Source organism: Fukomys damarensis, unplaced genomic scaffold (genome assembly GCF_012274545.1).
Source record: "Fukomys damarensis isolate Sample0158 unplaced genomic scaffold, DMR_v1.0_HiC HiC_scaffold_1, whole genome shotgun sequence".
NCBI lineage: Eukaryota > Metazoa > Chordata > Mammalia > Rodentia > Bathyergidae > Fukomys > Fukomys damarensis.
This window is the reverse complement of record NW_022900913.1, coordinates 55,996,642-56,011,537: the sequence shown is the minus strand read 5'-3', so window position 1 is coordinate 56,011,537 and position 14,896 is coordinate 55,996,642. Positions and strand designations below refer to the sequence as shown.

The window sequence follows — 14,896 nt, the reverse complement described above, 5'->3', positions numbered from 1 at the left end:
GATCCCAATGATGAATGTAACTGTACTGTATACCTAAAATGTACCTATAAACTCAGTGAGAGGAAAAAAAAAGTCATGGTGGCAATCTGGGAGACTAAAGCAGGAGGATTGTAAATTCATGCTTAGTCTGGGAAACTTAGCTACTTAGCAAGACTTTGTTGCAAAAAAGTAAAAGGACAAGTGTAAAGGTTCTGGGTTCGCCCCCTGTAGGTAAAGAATGATGAATATATTTCTGTTTAGGGTAGTACTTAATGTAATATTTGAACTGGCCATTCTGCAACCCTAGTTACTAATTTTGTTGCCTTAAATTGGCCAAGGCAGTGGGCATCAAATCACTGGAGAACTGAAGCATTTGGAGAAGCAAAGACAAAAAAGAAACAGGATAGTAGGAGGAAAAGAAGGAAACAAGTGAGAGAGGGTATCCTACCCTCACACTGGGGGTCAGTTTGGATTTACTGTTCAGAAAATATTCATATTCCAAGATACTTCTCTAATTATTGCTTTTGGACTTAGCCAGGTGACTTGCTCTTACCAAAAATTGTGAGAAAATTGGAGACATTAAATGTGTTCATATGGCTTCTCCTCATCCTCCTTTGGTGATTACTATGAGAAGATGACAACTCAAGTAGCCATATCATCTTAAGTCTGGGACCCAGGAGCATTTATGAATGCTGTCACAGTTTATGAAGCAAGGCCACTGGCCAAGCCCCCATGCCAGACATATAGACCCACAAGCTTGATATACCAAGCACTGAGTTTGAGGTAGTTCGTCATACAGCATCACGGTGGCAATGATTGACTAATACAAATGGCAACAATTAGTGCTAAAGGCTCTGTCTTATTCTCCTAGCATTGCCTCTCAGTGAACCTCTAACTGTTCTCTCTGTATATAAGCCAAAGGGAAATGGCTGAACAATCAAAATTGTGTATATTGTACAATGTATTTGACTACCATGCAATGAAGAATAGCATATAGAATATTACCTTTTATGTAACAGAGGAGAATAGGAGTGTGTGCATGTTTGTGTGTGTAAAACAGTCAGAGAATTTTATAGAGAAAAAACAATTGAAGAGATCATAAACAAAAATAATCACTTATAGGGCAGGGGATTTAGCTCAGCAGTTTGGTGGGCTGCCTTGCAAGCACAAGGACCCGAGTTCAATCCCCGGTACCAAAAAAACCCAAACAAACCAAAAAAAAAAAAAATCACTTATAGAGTGTGAGCAAAAACAAAGTGGAGGGAATATGAATGGGAGCAAACCTTGTCAGAGTACCTTTTAAGTTTGTTTTGACTCCTGAACCTTTTGTATGTCCCATTGCTGGGACAAAATATGACATTTGCAACTTCAAGGAGGAGAGGTTTATTTTGACTCATAGTTTCATTGAATTTAGTCTATGGTCACCTGGCTCCAAAACAGAAAGAGCACAATGGAAGGGCACAGCAGAGGGAAGCTATGTATCACATGGCAACCAGGAAGCACAGGGAGAAGGGAGGAGCTTGTGATGAGAACATACCCTTCAAAGTCACACCCCAGGCTACCCACCCTTGCTGAACCGGCCACACCTCCGGACATGAGACTTTTGAGGGATGTTTTAGATTTAAACCATACAACTCAGCCCTGGACCCCACAAGGCTTATGTCCAGCTCATACAAAATGCATTTACTTTAAGAGTCACCAAAGCCTTAACACTGCTGAAAAGTCCAAGTCCAAAGACTTCCTTGAGACTCGAGGCAAACTCTTGGCTGTATGCACATATAAAAATCAAAAAGAAAGTTGAACACAACATACAATGACACAAACTAAACGTTGCCATTCCAAAAGGAACTAATAGGGAAACAGACAGAAATTGGACCAAAGCAAGACTGAATCCCAGTAAGGCAAATATTAAATCCTATAGCAGCATATCCAACAGCCAGGGAAGTTATGCTGAGATGTGAGGTCCAAAAGGCTTGAGAAGCCCATATGGCCTTGTTGGTTGTGGCTAACATGGCCTCTCTCTTAGGCTGGCTCCATTCACTGCCTGCAGCTTTCTTCAGCAGACATTCCACATTCCTGACATCTTTAATTTCTGGGGATCTTCACTTCTCCTTTGGTTTCACTCTCACAGTTTTGTGAATCACCCTCTCAGTGACATCTGGCAAGGATGCTGCCACATATTTTTTTTTTTTTTTTTTTTTTTTTTCCATTGTACCAGGGATCGAATTTGGGACCTTGCACTTGCAAGGCAGGTGGCAGAACCACTGAGCTAAATGCCTGGCCCTCTGTCACTCATTTTTGTCTGAATGGAATGGAATCTGGGTGGAAGCTTCCATGACCCCATAACTCTTGTATTCTGCATTCCTGAAAAACCAGTACCACATAGATGAGGCCAGTGTTAACCGCCAGCTTGGATCATAGCTGCTGTGTTTGAGGCATTGCTGATTTTTGAGATATCCTCAATGCATCTTTCTTCTTATCTCTATACAGAGTATTTTCCTTCTTTTTTCTTTTTTTCTTTTTTTCTTTTCTTTTCTTTTTTTTCTTTCTTTTTTTTTTTTTTTTGCAACACCACGGATTAAACTCAGAACCTTAGGTGCAGTGCCACTGAGCTAAATCACTGGGCCTTTTGCTTCTCTTTAAAATGCTAGTCTTGTCCACAGCTACACTTTCTTTTGTTCCAGCTTTGCAGGTGTTTCTTTCTGGCTAAACTGCAAACTTCAAATTATTCAGTTCTATTTTTTGTTCTTGCTTTTCACTGTAGATTTGACTAAGAGGAATCAGCAATACCTATGCCACAGCCTGAATGTTGGCCTGCCTTGAATTTTCCTGTGCCTGGTTAGGCTGCCACATTTAAATTCAGGCTCATATAAAGTCTCAGGAAAAGGGCAAAATGTAGACAATTTTTCTGCCAGTGCGCAATATACTGGCCTTTAGTCCAACTTCCAATGGAGTCTTTGTTCTCAACTGAAATCTTCTGAGCCTGACCTTGACTGTCAGCATTGTTGTCAACATACTGGTCGTTCTGAGTTCTGACCAGTGTTATACATCAAGCACTGCTCACAACATCCTAGGGCTTCCGTAACTGGCATCTCCAACTCTTTCCAGACTCCTCCTTCAAACCAGCTTTAAAGGCTTCTGAACCCTATGGTCAGATAAAGTCAAAGGAACAGCCCCACACTCAGTACTAATTTTCTGTATGGTGAGAAATTTTCAGAGTATACCTTTTCAGTTATTTTGATTTTTAAACTTTTTGTATGCTAAAACATGAAATCAAAGTGAAAAGTAAAAAAAAAAAAAAAACCAAAAACAACCCCCCAAAAAACCCTGAAATAAAAAACAGGCCAAAATAGAGGAACCTAACCGTTTATCAAATTATGAAAACTGTCACATAAAGAATGATTTCAAAGTACTTTTAATCACAATATGCACGCAATCTGACCTTAATGGAATATATTTACAGGAAAAAATGGAAAAAATTAACCTCACTTGGTAATTGTGATGACTAATTTTATGTTTGGACTTAACTGGCCACAGAGTGCCAGATATTTCATCAAACATTATTGTGAGATTGTGTCTAGATTAGACTGATTTGAATCAGTATGACTCTCTCTCTCTCTCTCTCTCTCTCTGTCTCTCTCTCTCTCTCTCCTCTTCCTCCTTTCCTCCCTCCCACCCATGGTCCTTGTGCTGGAATACTAGTCTTCTCCTGCTTTAGGGCTTGGCTTTGGGATGGAACTTATAGTATTGTCTGTCCTAGTACTTAGGTCCTCAGATTCAGAAAATATAACTAGCTAGCTAGCTAGACAAACTTAGGCACACAGTCATGCATTGCTTAACAGTGGAGATATATTACGATAAATGCATTTTTAGATGACTGTTATTTAGATGAGTATCACAGTGTGTACTTAACACAGGCTATGTATGGTAGCTACAACATCACTAAGCAATATAATCTTATGATGACCAGTATTGTATACCATTGGCCTAAATATCATTATGCAGCACATGACTCTGTGGTGTGTGTGTGTGTGTGTGTGTGTGTGTGTGTGCATGTGTGCTTGGGTATTGTTTCTTTGGAGAATGCTAATACCACACTGTCTTATTCTTATTTGCAGCATTGGCATTGTGAAGTGGAAAACAGTTTTTGTGTATTAGGATAAAACAAATGATTATTTTCATGGACTGTATACAGAAACAATATTTCCATTTAAGAAAAGAAAAAGATTTAAATTATTTTGTAAGCTTATAGTTAGTACTTTTTTCTTCCTATTTAGTAAATACTTCTCCATCTCAGGAAGATAATTCTGCTTTCTTACAGTTTTAGCTTTCACAATGACCTACACCCATGTCTAATTTTTTTCAATGATAAAAGATAAGGGTTATGGTTGTTTTGTTTTTCTCACACGTAGATTCTACAATGGCCCTCTAAAAGACAAGAAAGAGATAGGGTTTTTGTTAGTACGTATTAATTTTGCATAAGAATGAGTCCCATTTTGCCACATTCAGACATGCATATATTGTGATTATTTCCACCTCTCTTGTCCTTCTCTCCCTCTTCCCCCTTACTCCCTTTCTCTTCTATAATATTCTCCCTTCCATTTCAGAAGAAATATTTTAAATTAGACTATGGTCCTAGCTCAGCACAGACACATGGTTGGAGCCTTTATATTATATTATATTATGAGTTTATAAATCAGTAACATAAAGCGGATCATTACGATCCTACTAAGCTTAATGTAGCACTGAAGTGGTAGGTAGGCTATTCATAATTCTTTTAGATTTTCTAGGTTCTATATTACCTTAGGACTTTATTCTAATTTATTTGCAAAAATGAAGTCACTAAAACAAAATTCAAATTTAGAGCCAAAACTGTAGGCTGGGCCATCTGGTTTTCCTTATTTTCCTGTAATCTTTATATAATACCTATAGAAAATATAGAACAATTTGTTATAAAATGTAAATTAGGTGATAAAGAGGAATATTTTTCTTTCTTTTTAATTTATACAATTCAAAATTTAAATATTATATCCTCACATTATCCTCGTGCAGAATACACTTCTGTGTTGAGCACAGATCTGATGAATATATGAAAAGAATGACATTTGCATTAAACCCATGTTAACTTATAACCATGATCTGCAACTTTGAAGTATAAAGGCTAATTTTTAGACATCATCCTTCATTGTTCATTCAAACAAAATAAAGTAGGTGGTTGTGCTTATTTACTGTACTAACTAGAACAGAATCACACTGTTTATATTTTTATCATGAGTAGCCTTCTCATGCCTACTGTAAGACTAAATTGGCAACCTTCATAAACTACGCTGAATTATCCTAGTTTCCCCTCCATTTAAGTCATGTTGCACAAATAAATTAACCCTGTGCACTTGTTTTCTCACCTGGAAAGGTTCACATTTGATTTGCACCACAACTACCAAGAGAGCTAATAGATGTCACAGAGTCCTAAGTCTATTGAAGTAGGATGGGAGAGGGCCTGGGTCTCTATAGTTCTACCAAGTTTTCTCAGCTAATGTTGACTACAACCTAACATTTGAAATTTTTAATTTTAGTATGTTTCCATTGATACATTGGTCCATTAATGAATGCCCTTATGTATTTATTCATTTATATTTGCTTCTAGCAGTGCGACTAGGTCATGTAATGTAGGGGTCTCAGAGAGGAAAAGTCTAGCCCTGTTATGGACTAAAGATTTGTGTTCCCCCCAAATTTATAAGTTAAAACTCTAATTCCTATGTGCCTGTAATAGGAGTCAGGGCTTGTGAAAAAGTGATAAAGGTTGAATGAAGTCATAAATGTGGACCCTTAATCAGATATGGCATGAGGAGGGTAAGGGGTACTGGAGTTCCTGCTCTTTCTTTGCCATATAAGGACACAGTGAGAAGATGGACATCTATTAAAAAACAACAACAAAAAACCCTCACTGGGAATTCAGTCAACCAGCCCCTTAATCTTGAACTCTCCAGCCTCCAGAACTATAAGAAATAAATTTCTGCTGTGAAAGTCATCTAGTCTGTGGCATTTTGTTATGGCAGCCTGGGGATACTAATATATCCCTGCCCTAAAGAACTTTACAGTTTAGTGAAAAAGACACACAGATAGCTGATAATATAATATCAATTCTATGTACTTCATACAAACAGACAAACCACTTAGTGAGAAACAAGTTTGAAAGAAGAACCCAGCATTCTTGAAGGGCTCCATGAGTGCTCCTCCGATAGGTTAGACCTTATAGTGGGAATTGCAGCCACTGAGTTGAAAAACTCCTGTGCAGTCCCCACATTACTGGATACAGGCAGCAGCACTCAAGCATCAAAGGCAAGGTGAGCAACTTTAATAACACAGTTGAGTCAAAGCAACAAACCTATGGTGTTTACTAGTTAATCACATTGTTCTAAGAAGTAGACAGAAAGGCTACTTTTTTTTTTCTTTTTTTTTTGAGACAAGGTCTCACTATGTAGTTCAGGCTGACCTTGAATTCACTGAGTCCGGGCTGCCCTTGAACTCTCGGTGATCTTCCTGCCTCCGTCTCTTGAGTACTGGAATTATAGACATGTACTACCTTGCTCAGCCTGGCAATGGCTCTGAATTGACATTTTCTAGGGGACCCTAAATGACACTGTGGTCCACCAATCAGAGTCCAAGTTTATGAAAGTTGGGTGACTATAAGAGTTTTAACTCAGGTTCATCTACCGTGGACCCAGCTACTCCCTTGACTCATCCTGTGATTATTACCCCAGTTTCAAAATACATAATTGGAATAGATATATTTAGCAGCTAGCAGAACCCCTACATCAATTATCAAATAGACAATTCAAAGCTATTCTTGGTGGACTTGTTCTAGTCATTAAATTAATGGCAAAGTCTAAAGGGGGTGAAATAGATCGTTTTAAGGGCCTTTAACCCTATTTAGCTGATAGCTGCAGCTTAGGTATGAAGAGAATAGCGAGTTTAACAACATAAAGCATAGCAGTTCTATCAATTGTTATTAGTTACAGAGGCAATATTCCATGCTAAAATTGGGTAAGAAATTTAGAATATAACAAATTCTTGCTGATATTATGAAAATAGGTATCAAAATATGTACATTAAGAACCAAACTATACTTTTATCTTCCATGTAATTTGGATAAAATTCTTCATAATATTCTCCCTTCCCCCCCCAAAATCTGGAGGCACATGCTGGGCATGGTGGAGTACACCTGTAATCCCAGCACTCTGGAGGCTGCGACAGGAGGATCACTGTGAGCTCAAGACCAGCCTGGGCTACATAGTGAGTTCCAGGTCAGTCTCAACTACATAGTGAGACCCTGTCTCAAAAAACAAAAAAATCTGGAGGCACAATTCATGGTTCCCCTACAGAGACTGGACCTGGCACATGACAGCCAGCTGCTCAGAAACAGTGGCCACACTTGGTGGTAGAACCAGATGTCGGACATCTGTCTTCTATTAAGTGTGATAAAAATAAAGCCCTGCTCATTAGATGACTTAAAGTATAGCATATAATAACCTAAACAAAAATGGCCCTGGTGCCTGTTTAGAAAATCTCTATTATAGGATTTCTCTTCCCATCTTCTCAACAGCTGTGAAGATACAAACACTGGCAATATGGCCCTTTGTTCTTTTCCTTGTCTTTGGTAGTGGACTGGCATATTTTTTCAACTACCATTTTAGACCCTCCTCCTTTTCTTGATCTTAGACTCTTTATAGGACCCTAATACTTCCTGCCTCTCTCTTCCTCCTCCTCTTCTCCTTCCTCTTCTCATCCTTCTTATTCCTTCTCCTTCTCCTTCCTCTTTCTCCCTCTTCTTTCTCCTCCTCCCCCCTTTTCTCCACCTCCTTCTGCTAGAGAGCTCAGCTGTTTTCTGAGCTTACAAATCAAGTTTGCAGACTTCTGAGTTTGCATCATAAACCCTAACTCCTCATTCCCAGGCCTATATTTTCAGATGTCTCTCCTCACTTGACTACATTTACATGTCTTCAGATGTAATATATTTCAACTTAAATCTTGGTGAATTCAAACTCCTTAACAATCCCTTTTTTGAGATGGGGTCTTACTGTGTAGCCTAGGTTTGCCCCATGCTCCTGGGCTCAAGAGATTTTTGTGCCTCAGCCTCCCACATAGCTGAGGTTTTAGGCACACATCACCATGCCCAACAATGGTCATTTTTTCAGGCTGATCAAGTGATACATTGCATGCTGTGACTTCACCTCCCATTAGTTAGAATGCAGTTTAATAACCTGTGTCAGAGAAAAATAGATGCTTTAACTGTGCACCAGAAACTTGAAGAAATCATTTTCTGTTCCTTGCACTTTTGCTTTATACATTTCAATTCTGTTTTTAAGGATAAAAGATTTGAGACCTGAAAATCTGTAGGGTGATTCTTGTTCACAAAAACCTACAGTAAGGGTTGGGGGTGTAGCAAAGAGGCAGAAAATTTGCCTAGCCTGAAACCCTGAGTTCAATTGCAGTGTCTCAAACAATAGCAACAACAAAAGCTATTGTATACCTTATGAATAAATAGGAGAGAAGCTGTAAGACTCCAGGCACAAAGTAATAAAGAGATGAGAATGTTAATTACCCTGACTTGATCAGTGCACATTGTACACATATACATGATTGAAATGTCACTCTTTACTTGTAAATATGTACAATTATGTTTAATAAAAAACATTAAAAGGAATAGGAAGCCTAACTACCCTGATTTTATTGTTACATGTTGAATATATGTATACCACTATCACACTGTTCCCCATAAGTGTGCGCAATTGAAATAATAATCATTAACTTTTAAAAGAAGTAAAAATCAATAATTCACTAAATTTCAGATTATTGAGTCCTGCACTATTAAACATGATATAATCATGAGACACACTGAACAGCTCTTGTTGCTGGTGAATGCACCAATAAAAATCTTAAAATTTAAATATGTATCAGTTAATATAGTTTAATTTAAAAATGTTTTGAAGGACACACTTTGTGATAACATTAAGTAGGTTCACCTTCTATTTGTCTGACACAAATTAGTGATAGGTATTTTTCATGGAGGCTATAGTAAAAGTTCCCAAATACAGATTCATGGTTTTTGCCTTTTAAGATGCAGTACCTACATGGTAAATAACCTGATAATGATAGAATGTGGCAAAATCAATTTTATATTTTAACATGTATGATGAACATTCCAGAGGTATGTCAGTAGAAAAGGAAACGAAACATATTCTTTCATATAAATCACAATCTAATGAAGACTACAAAAGTGGTATCAAAAACTGTTGGTGCAGGGTTGGTCTGTCAGGGTCAGAACACAGGATGACCACAACTTTGGTCACTACCATCACTGTGCCATGGAACCCAGGGGTGGAACTGAGGGCCCCAAAAGGAAAAGAATGATTATGCCACTAGAAGACGTTCAAAATCAGGAGGTAAAAAACAGCAAGAAAGGGATTCTGAGAAACAGAAAGGGCAAATAAGTCCATTCTTATTTTTAAAGTTTGGGTGAGATTTATCTTGGTAAAACAACAGCAAAATATGCTCTGGTAGCTTTGTTGTTTTTTTGTTTTGTTTTGCTTTTTGGTACCAGGGATCAAACTTGGGTCCTTGTGTTTGCAAGGCAGCCTGTAGAACCACTGAGCTAAATCTCCAGCCCCTGATTAGCTAGCTTTAATTCAGAAGTTCTCAACTTAAAAAAAAAATATCGACAGGAGCCTTTTTAACTTTTTTTTTGCCTAATTGTCTCCTGTATGAAATCTTTTAATGATACCTTATATGTATATATGCATGTATATCTTTGCTTTGCATGGAAAGAGTTCCTATAAAGCTTACACTTTTTTTATTTGCTGCAGGGTTAAGAACAATGAAATAAAATTTTAAGTCAAAATTTTAGTTAAATTGAAAACAAAAGCTAACTTATCTTTAAACTGTATTTCCTGAGTAACATTAAGTATATTTTACCAATAATTATTATGTATCAAATTATATACAAACTGACAGGTTATATAAGTAAATGACAATACTAATGCGACCAACATCTTTAAAATCATTCAGAACTGTTACTTTTCCAGAAAAAGTGAAACAGAAATAATTTCATAAAGATTAACTTTTAATTTTTGTTTGATATAATAAAATAGTTTCAACTTAACTGTTTGATATTTGTTCGACTATCATTGACTCTTATCTTTTTGATACTTGACATATTTAATGGTGACTGAGTGAATTTTGTAGAATTAAGCAGTAATACATAGGCCATTTTTCACTCTCAAAGCTCTCCTCACACTTGAATGCACAGAGGATTAAACATAGATAATATTCTTAAGGAGGCCAATGGCAGCCAAGTGGCACATTCATCCACCTCTCAAGATAAAGCTCTGAGATTGAACAATCTCTTAAGAGGAAATCCTGCAATTACAGTCTTCTATTTGCCATAGTTGTGATACCAATCTTGCACATATTTTGTGTTTTTCATATCAATGCCAATGCCACTTGTGTGATACCCAAGGAAGCCCAACAAGAGAAATTAAGCATAGGAAAATGGATAAATATTGAGGATATACTCCTAAGTGAAATAAATAAGTCACACATGTATAAATACCGAATAGTTTCTCTGGTGTGAAAAACTATAATGGTACATAAGATCCTAATGGTATAATTGACAGTGTGAAATAGGAAGAAAAGGGCTAAAGGTGTAGGGGAAGTGGGAAGGGTAGGGGAAAGGGAATAAGGGAAAAGAAAAAAAAACATGAGAAAAAAAAATGGAAATAAAGTGTTTGTAAATAGGGGCGGGAGGGGTGAAGGGAGGGCAGGGACAAGGGGAAAAAATGAGAACCGAGGCCTGTCATGTAAAGGTACAAGATCCCAATGATGAATGTAACTGTACTGCATACCTAAAATGTACCGATAAACTCAATGAGGAAAAAAAGAAATTAAGTACTGAAAAGTAAGATGTCACCGGATAGAAATGAGATAGAGAGGGCCACAAACCATTGTTAATAGCTAGGATTTGTTTTTCATACTACTTCCCTAAGAATCAATATCACTCTCATAGAAAATTCATTCTAATAGCTTTATGAACATTTTTCCCTTTATAGTTGAACTCTGTCTTTCAGTAATGTTCACTTAATTGGTTGCCTTTCCCAGACCAAAACAAACATTTAATCTCCCTCATCTGACAGACCTAATGGCCCTTGAAACTTGTCCTTTCCTAGGCTACTTCTATCCATGTGTTCCTTTAATCGACACTAATGGTGACTCGGTTCCCCCACTGCATTAGGAATCTGTGAGGGGAAGAAACTTTCTGTTTCACTAGGCTCTTGCCTCAGTTGCATCCTTCCAACTTCCTGTTAAGATGAAGTGTCTGTATCTGAATACAATCATCTGACACAGACAGGACATCTCTCCCAGCATCCATCTCGTGACACTATGAGATTACATGAAGGCCTGAAGAGGCAGCAGAACAATTTTTGGAAGCCTACTGAGTAGTGACCTCAAGTCCTTTGTGCCTTTCTTCACATATCGTGCTCAGACATTGAATTCATTCTCCAGCCAGTTCCTGTTTTCTGACACATAAGTGTGATTTGTATTCCATCACGTTGAGATGTCTGATGATCCTGATTCTATCACTCAATGTATTTATTCATCTATTATATTTGATTTTCTAAAGACAGCTTTAGGAAAGGACAGAAACAACAAAAAAAATCAATTTGAAAAGAAGCAAAATATCCAGTTCCTAGAGTTTTTGTGGTGAGATTTTGCACAAGAAATTTAGTATATATTGAAGCTTTCTTCTAAAAGCAGGGATTCTGTTTTCCTTCTTGCAACATCCAGAGAGATAGATTGGCTCTAAACAGGGCTGGGGATTTAGATTTAGCTCAGTGGTGCTGCTGCCCACCTCACAAGTGCAAGGTCCTGAGTTTGATCCCTGGTACAAAAAAAAAAAAAAAAATGGCTCCAAACAGGCCCTCTCAAGAGTTACATACAGCACACGGTGCCTGAGATTTAATCATTTAATATGTATCAGAGTACACTGTTATTACAAACATTCCTGGAATAACAGAATGCTGTAAAAATGCAAAACATGGTCTTTGGCAAGCCCCTAACACATGAATTATCAATCATTTTGGCCACATGCTAACAATGTGACATCAAACACCAAGTCACTCGGCAGCACAGTTTGGGGAAGAAAAGACTTTGCTACTGACACACTTTGTAATGATGGTGAAAGATTATTTTTTTAACTTGAATTATTTGGGCATTCAGCCCAAACCTTTACTCAGTGAGAAGACCTAGCATATGAGAGTTGATTCATATCATTTGGAGCCTGGAGCAATTATAAAGCTTCTATGGAAGGTCCTAAATTATGCTAAGAGACCTGTTTTTAACAGGTGTGTTCACATAGTCTGGTCAACTGGTGTGTGGAATTTTTATGTACAAGCTGGTGCAAAAGTTTCAACACGTAACATTTCCTAGTCCTCTCACTGGCACGGAGAAACAGATGGTATACACATTACACTCAGAATGAAGCTATGCAATTGGCCTCACAGGTCTGACTTTGCTTAGTCACCTAGGTTGCTGCATTGTATCCCACCCCCAGCCCACACACAGGCATGAGACACTAAATGCCAAGGGCTCCCATTTCTGCCGCCCCAAGGGTCCATTATGAGAAACTCCTTCCCTTCCCAATTCCTAGACTCCAGATTTCCTCTCTCTTTTTTTGCCCAGGTCCCACTTTCTTGGGCTTTTCACTTCCTCCAGCTGGGCCAGCGTGAGGTCTAGAGACTAAGGTAAGGAAGAACATGACCCATGCAGCTGTTCTCAGCCCCCACCCACCCCTAATGTGACTCATGAAAGCATCCATCCCATTTTCCCATTTCCCCCAAACTGCCTGTCAAGTCTCAGCTCCAGAAATAAAATGTTCAGGTCAGCAAGAGCTACAAATAAATCTTCTGTCCCTGATAGTCCCAAAGAAAACTGGACTTGAAGGTGATGGAAATGTCTTCCCTTCTTTGTAATATCTACATGAAATAACAAAAGAGTGGCTCAGAAGAGAGTTGTTGGAGTTTTTTTCCAGTTTCTTTCTCCACAGCTATTAGCAATACAAACTCTTAAAATTAAAGCACACCATAAGGGTATATATAGGTTTTTAAAAGGTATATTTGAGAAGGTGAAAAGCAGAGTCTGAATTGTGTTTGTCAGTTACTCAGAGGAGGAGTGAAGTTCTGTTAAGAAGCTACAATGGGGGTGGTGGAAAAGGAAGTGGGCAGCTGAGTGCCTGGGGACTCTTGGAGGTGCATAAGGAGGAAGCCACATCAGCCACAAGTCCTTGAACCTTTGCCCAGTTCTCTCTGCTCCACCTCTTTGGCCTCTAGTCAGGTTCTCACCCTTCTCTGTGAGTATGTTTGGGATAAAGGGAGCAAAAGAGGGATCCCCCTTTGGATTACCATGGTGGAAGGTAAGTGGTACAGGAAGGAAATAATAGAATTTCAGACATCATCTTATAAAACTACAACTGTACATGGCAGATAGGCGGAACAGCACTATTACCATTATTAAATAGATTGAGCTTACAGGGTAAACCATAGGGTATGATAGAAAGAGAACTGAGAGAGTTGGGGATTTAGCTCAGTGGTTCCTCTGCCTGCCTTGAAAGTGCAAGGTACTGAGTTCAATCCCTGGTACAAAAAAAAAAAAAAAATAGAACTGAGTTAGGATTCTGAAACCTAACTTCTAGGAATGTCTTTGTTATCAAGCATTTTGGAAGGCAGTTGTGCTCACCACTATACCGCCAACACATTACCAAGCATTTTGGATGAATCATCTAACTTATGCATTTATCTGTTAAAATATCCATTTGCACTTCTTTAAAAAATAATGATATCTGCCTACTGCACAAGACTGTGGGGGGTTGTAAATGATATAAAACAGGAAAATAATGCTTTGAAAGACATGAAGAGATGTACAGTAGGAGAGGGTATTGCACAAAGAAATTTTAGCACAGTGTAGGAGAAATGGGAAATGGTGTAATAAAAGGCAGACTTTTGTTTTAAATTCCCCAAGTGCTTATCTTTAAAAATGTTAGTCTTTTTGATGTCTAAATCTGTCAACAAATATTTAATTCGACATTCTAGGTATGTCTGTGAGGGTGTCTTAGTTATTTTTTTTCTTGTTGCTGAAACAAAATACCCAAAACTCACAGTTAAAGGAGGAGAGGTTTACGAAGTTCACAGTTTGTAGAGCTTGCAATTCACAGTTGGCTAGCTCCAAGGTGTGTATAGCAGAGGGGCATTGCAGAGGAGAAATAGTTCATGGCAGGCAGAAGGCAGCAAGTAACCACCACAGCAGCCCTCTTTTTGTCTCATATTTAATCCACACCCTTAATCCTAGCATCACATCCTTGATCTCAGCATCATACACCCTAGATCGAGCCACTTCAAAAAAGCCCCACCTATGAGCACATGAGGCTTTGGGGGGACATCTAGACACAAGCCATAATGGAGAGTAAATATGCATGAGTTTAGCCTTAAATTTATGGGCTACACAGAATACCCATCACATGGGTGGGCATCATTCAACCCACTGAGGCCCCAAATAGAACAGAAGAATAAGGCAAGTTTGATCCCTTTCACCTCCTTGACTATTTAGCTAAGAAAATATTCTCCTGCCCTTGGCCAGTACCATGGTTTGAATATGGTTGGTTTGTCTCCTACAAAACTCATGTTGGCATTTAATCCCTATTGTGAGATATTAATATAATCAGACTATGGAGTTTAGAGGTGAGGCCTTTGAGAGGGGATTGGGATTAGAAAAGGTCACCAGGGTGGAGGACCCAGGATTGAATACTGGTAGTTTTATAAGAAGAAAGAGAGACTCTAGTGGACACACACACACACACACACACACACAC

The 14,896-nt window shown here is 38.3% G+C and overlaps 1 long non-coding RNA gene across 1 annotated transcript in view; it reads left to right on the top strand.

Annotated features, from left to right (window-relative positions):
• The window catches only part of LOC109118379, a 37,302-nt gene that overhangs the window by 16,294 nt on the left and 6,112 nt on the right, over positions 1–14,896 (top strand). Inside the window, exon 2 of the long non-coding RNA XR_002025702.1 lies at positions 12,715–12,776. This is a non-coding gene — a long non-coding RNA (uncharacterized LOC109118379). The remainder of the gene's footprint in view (positions 1–12,714; positions 12,777–14,896) is intronic.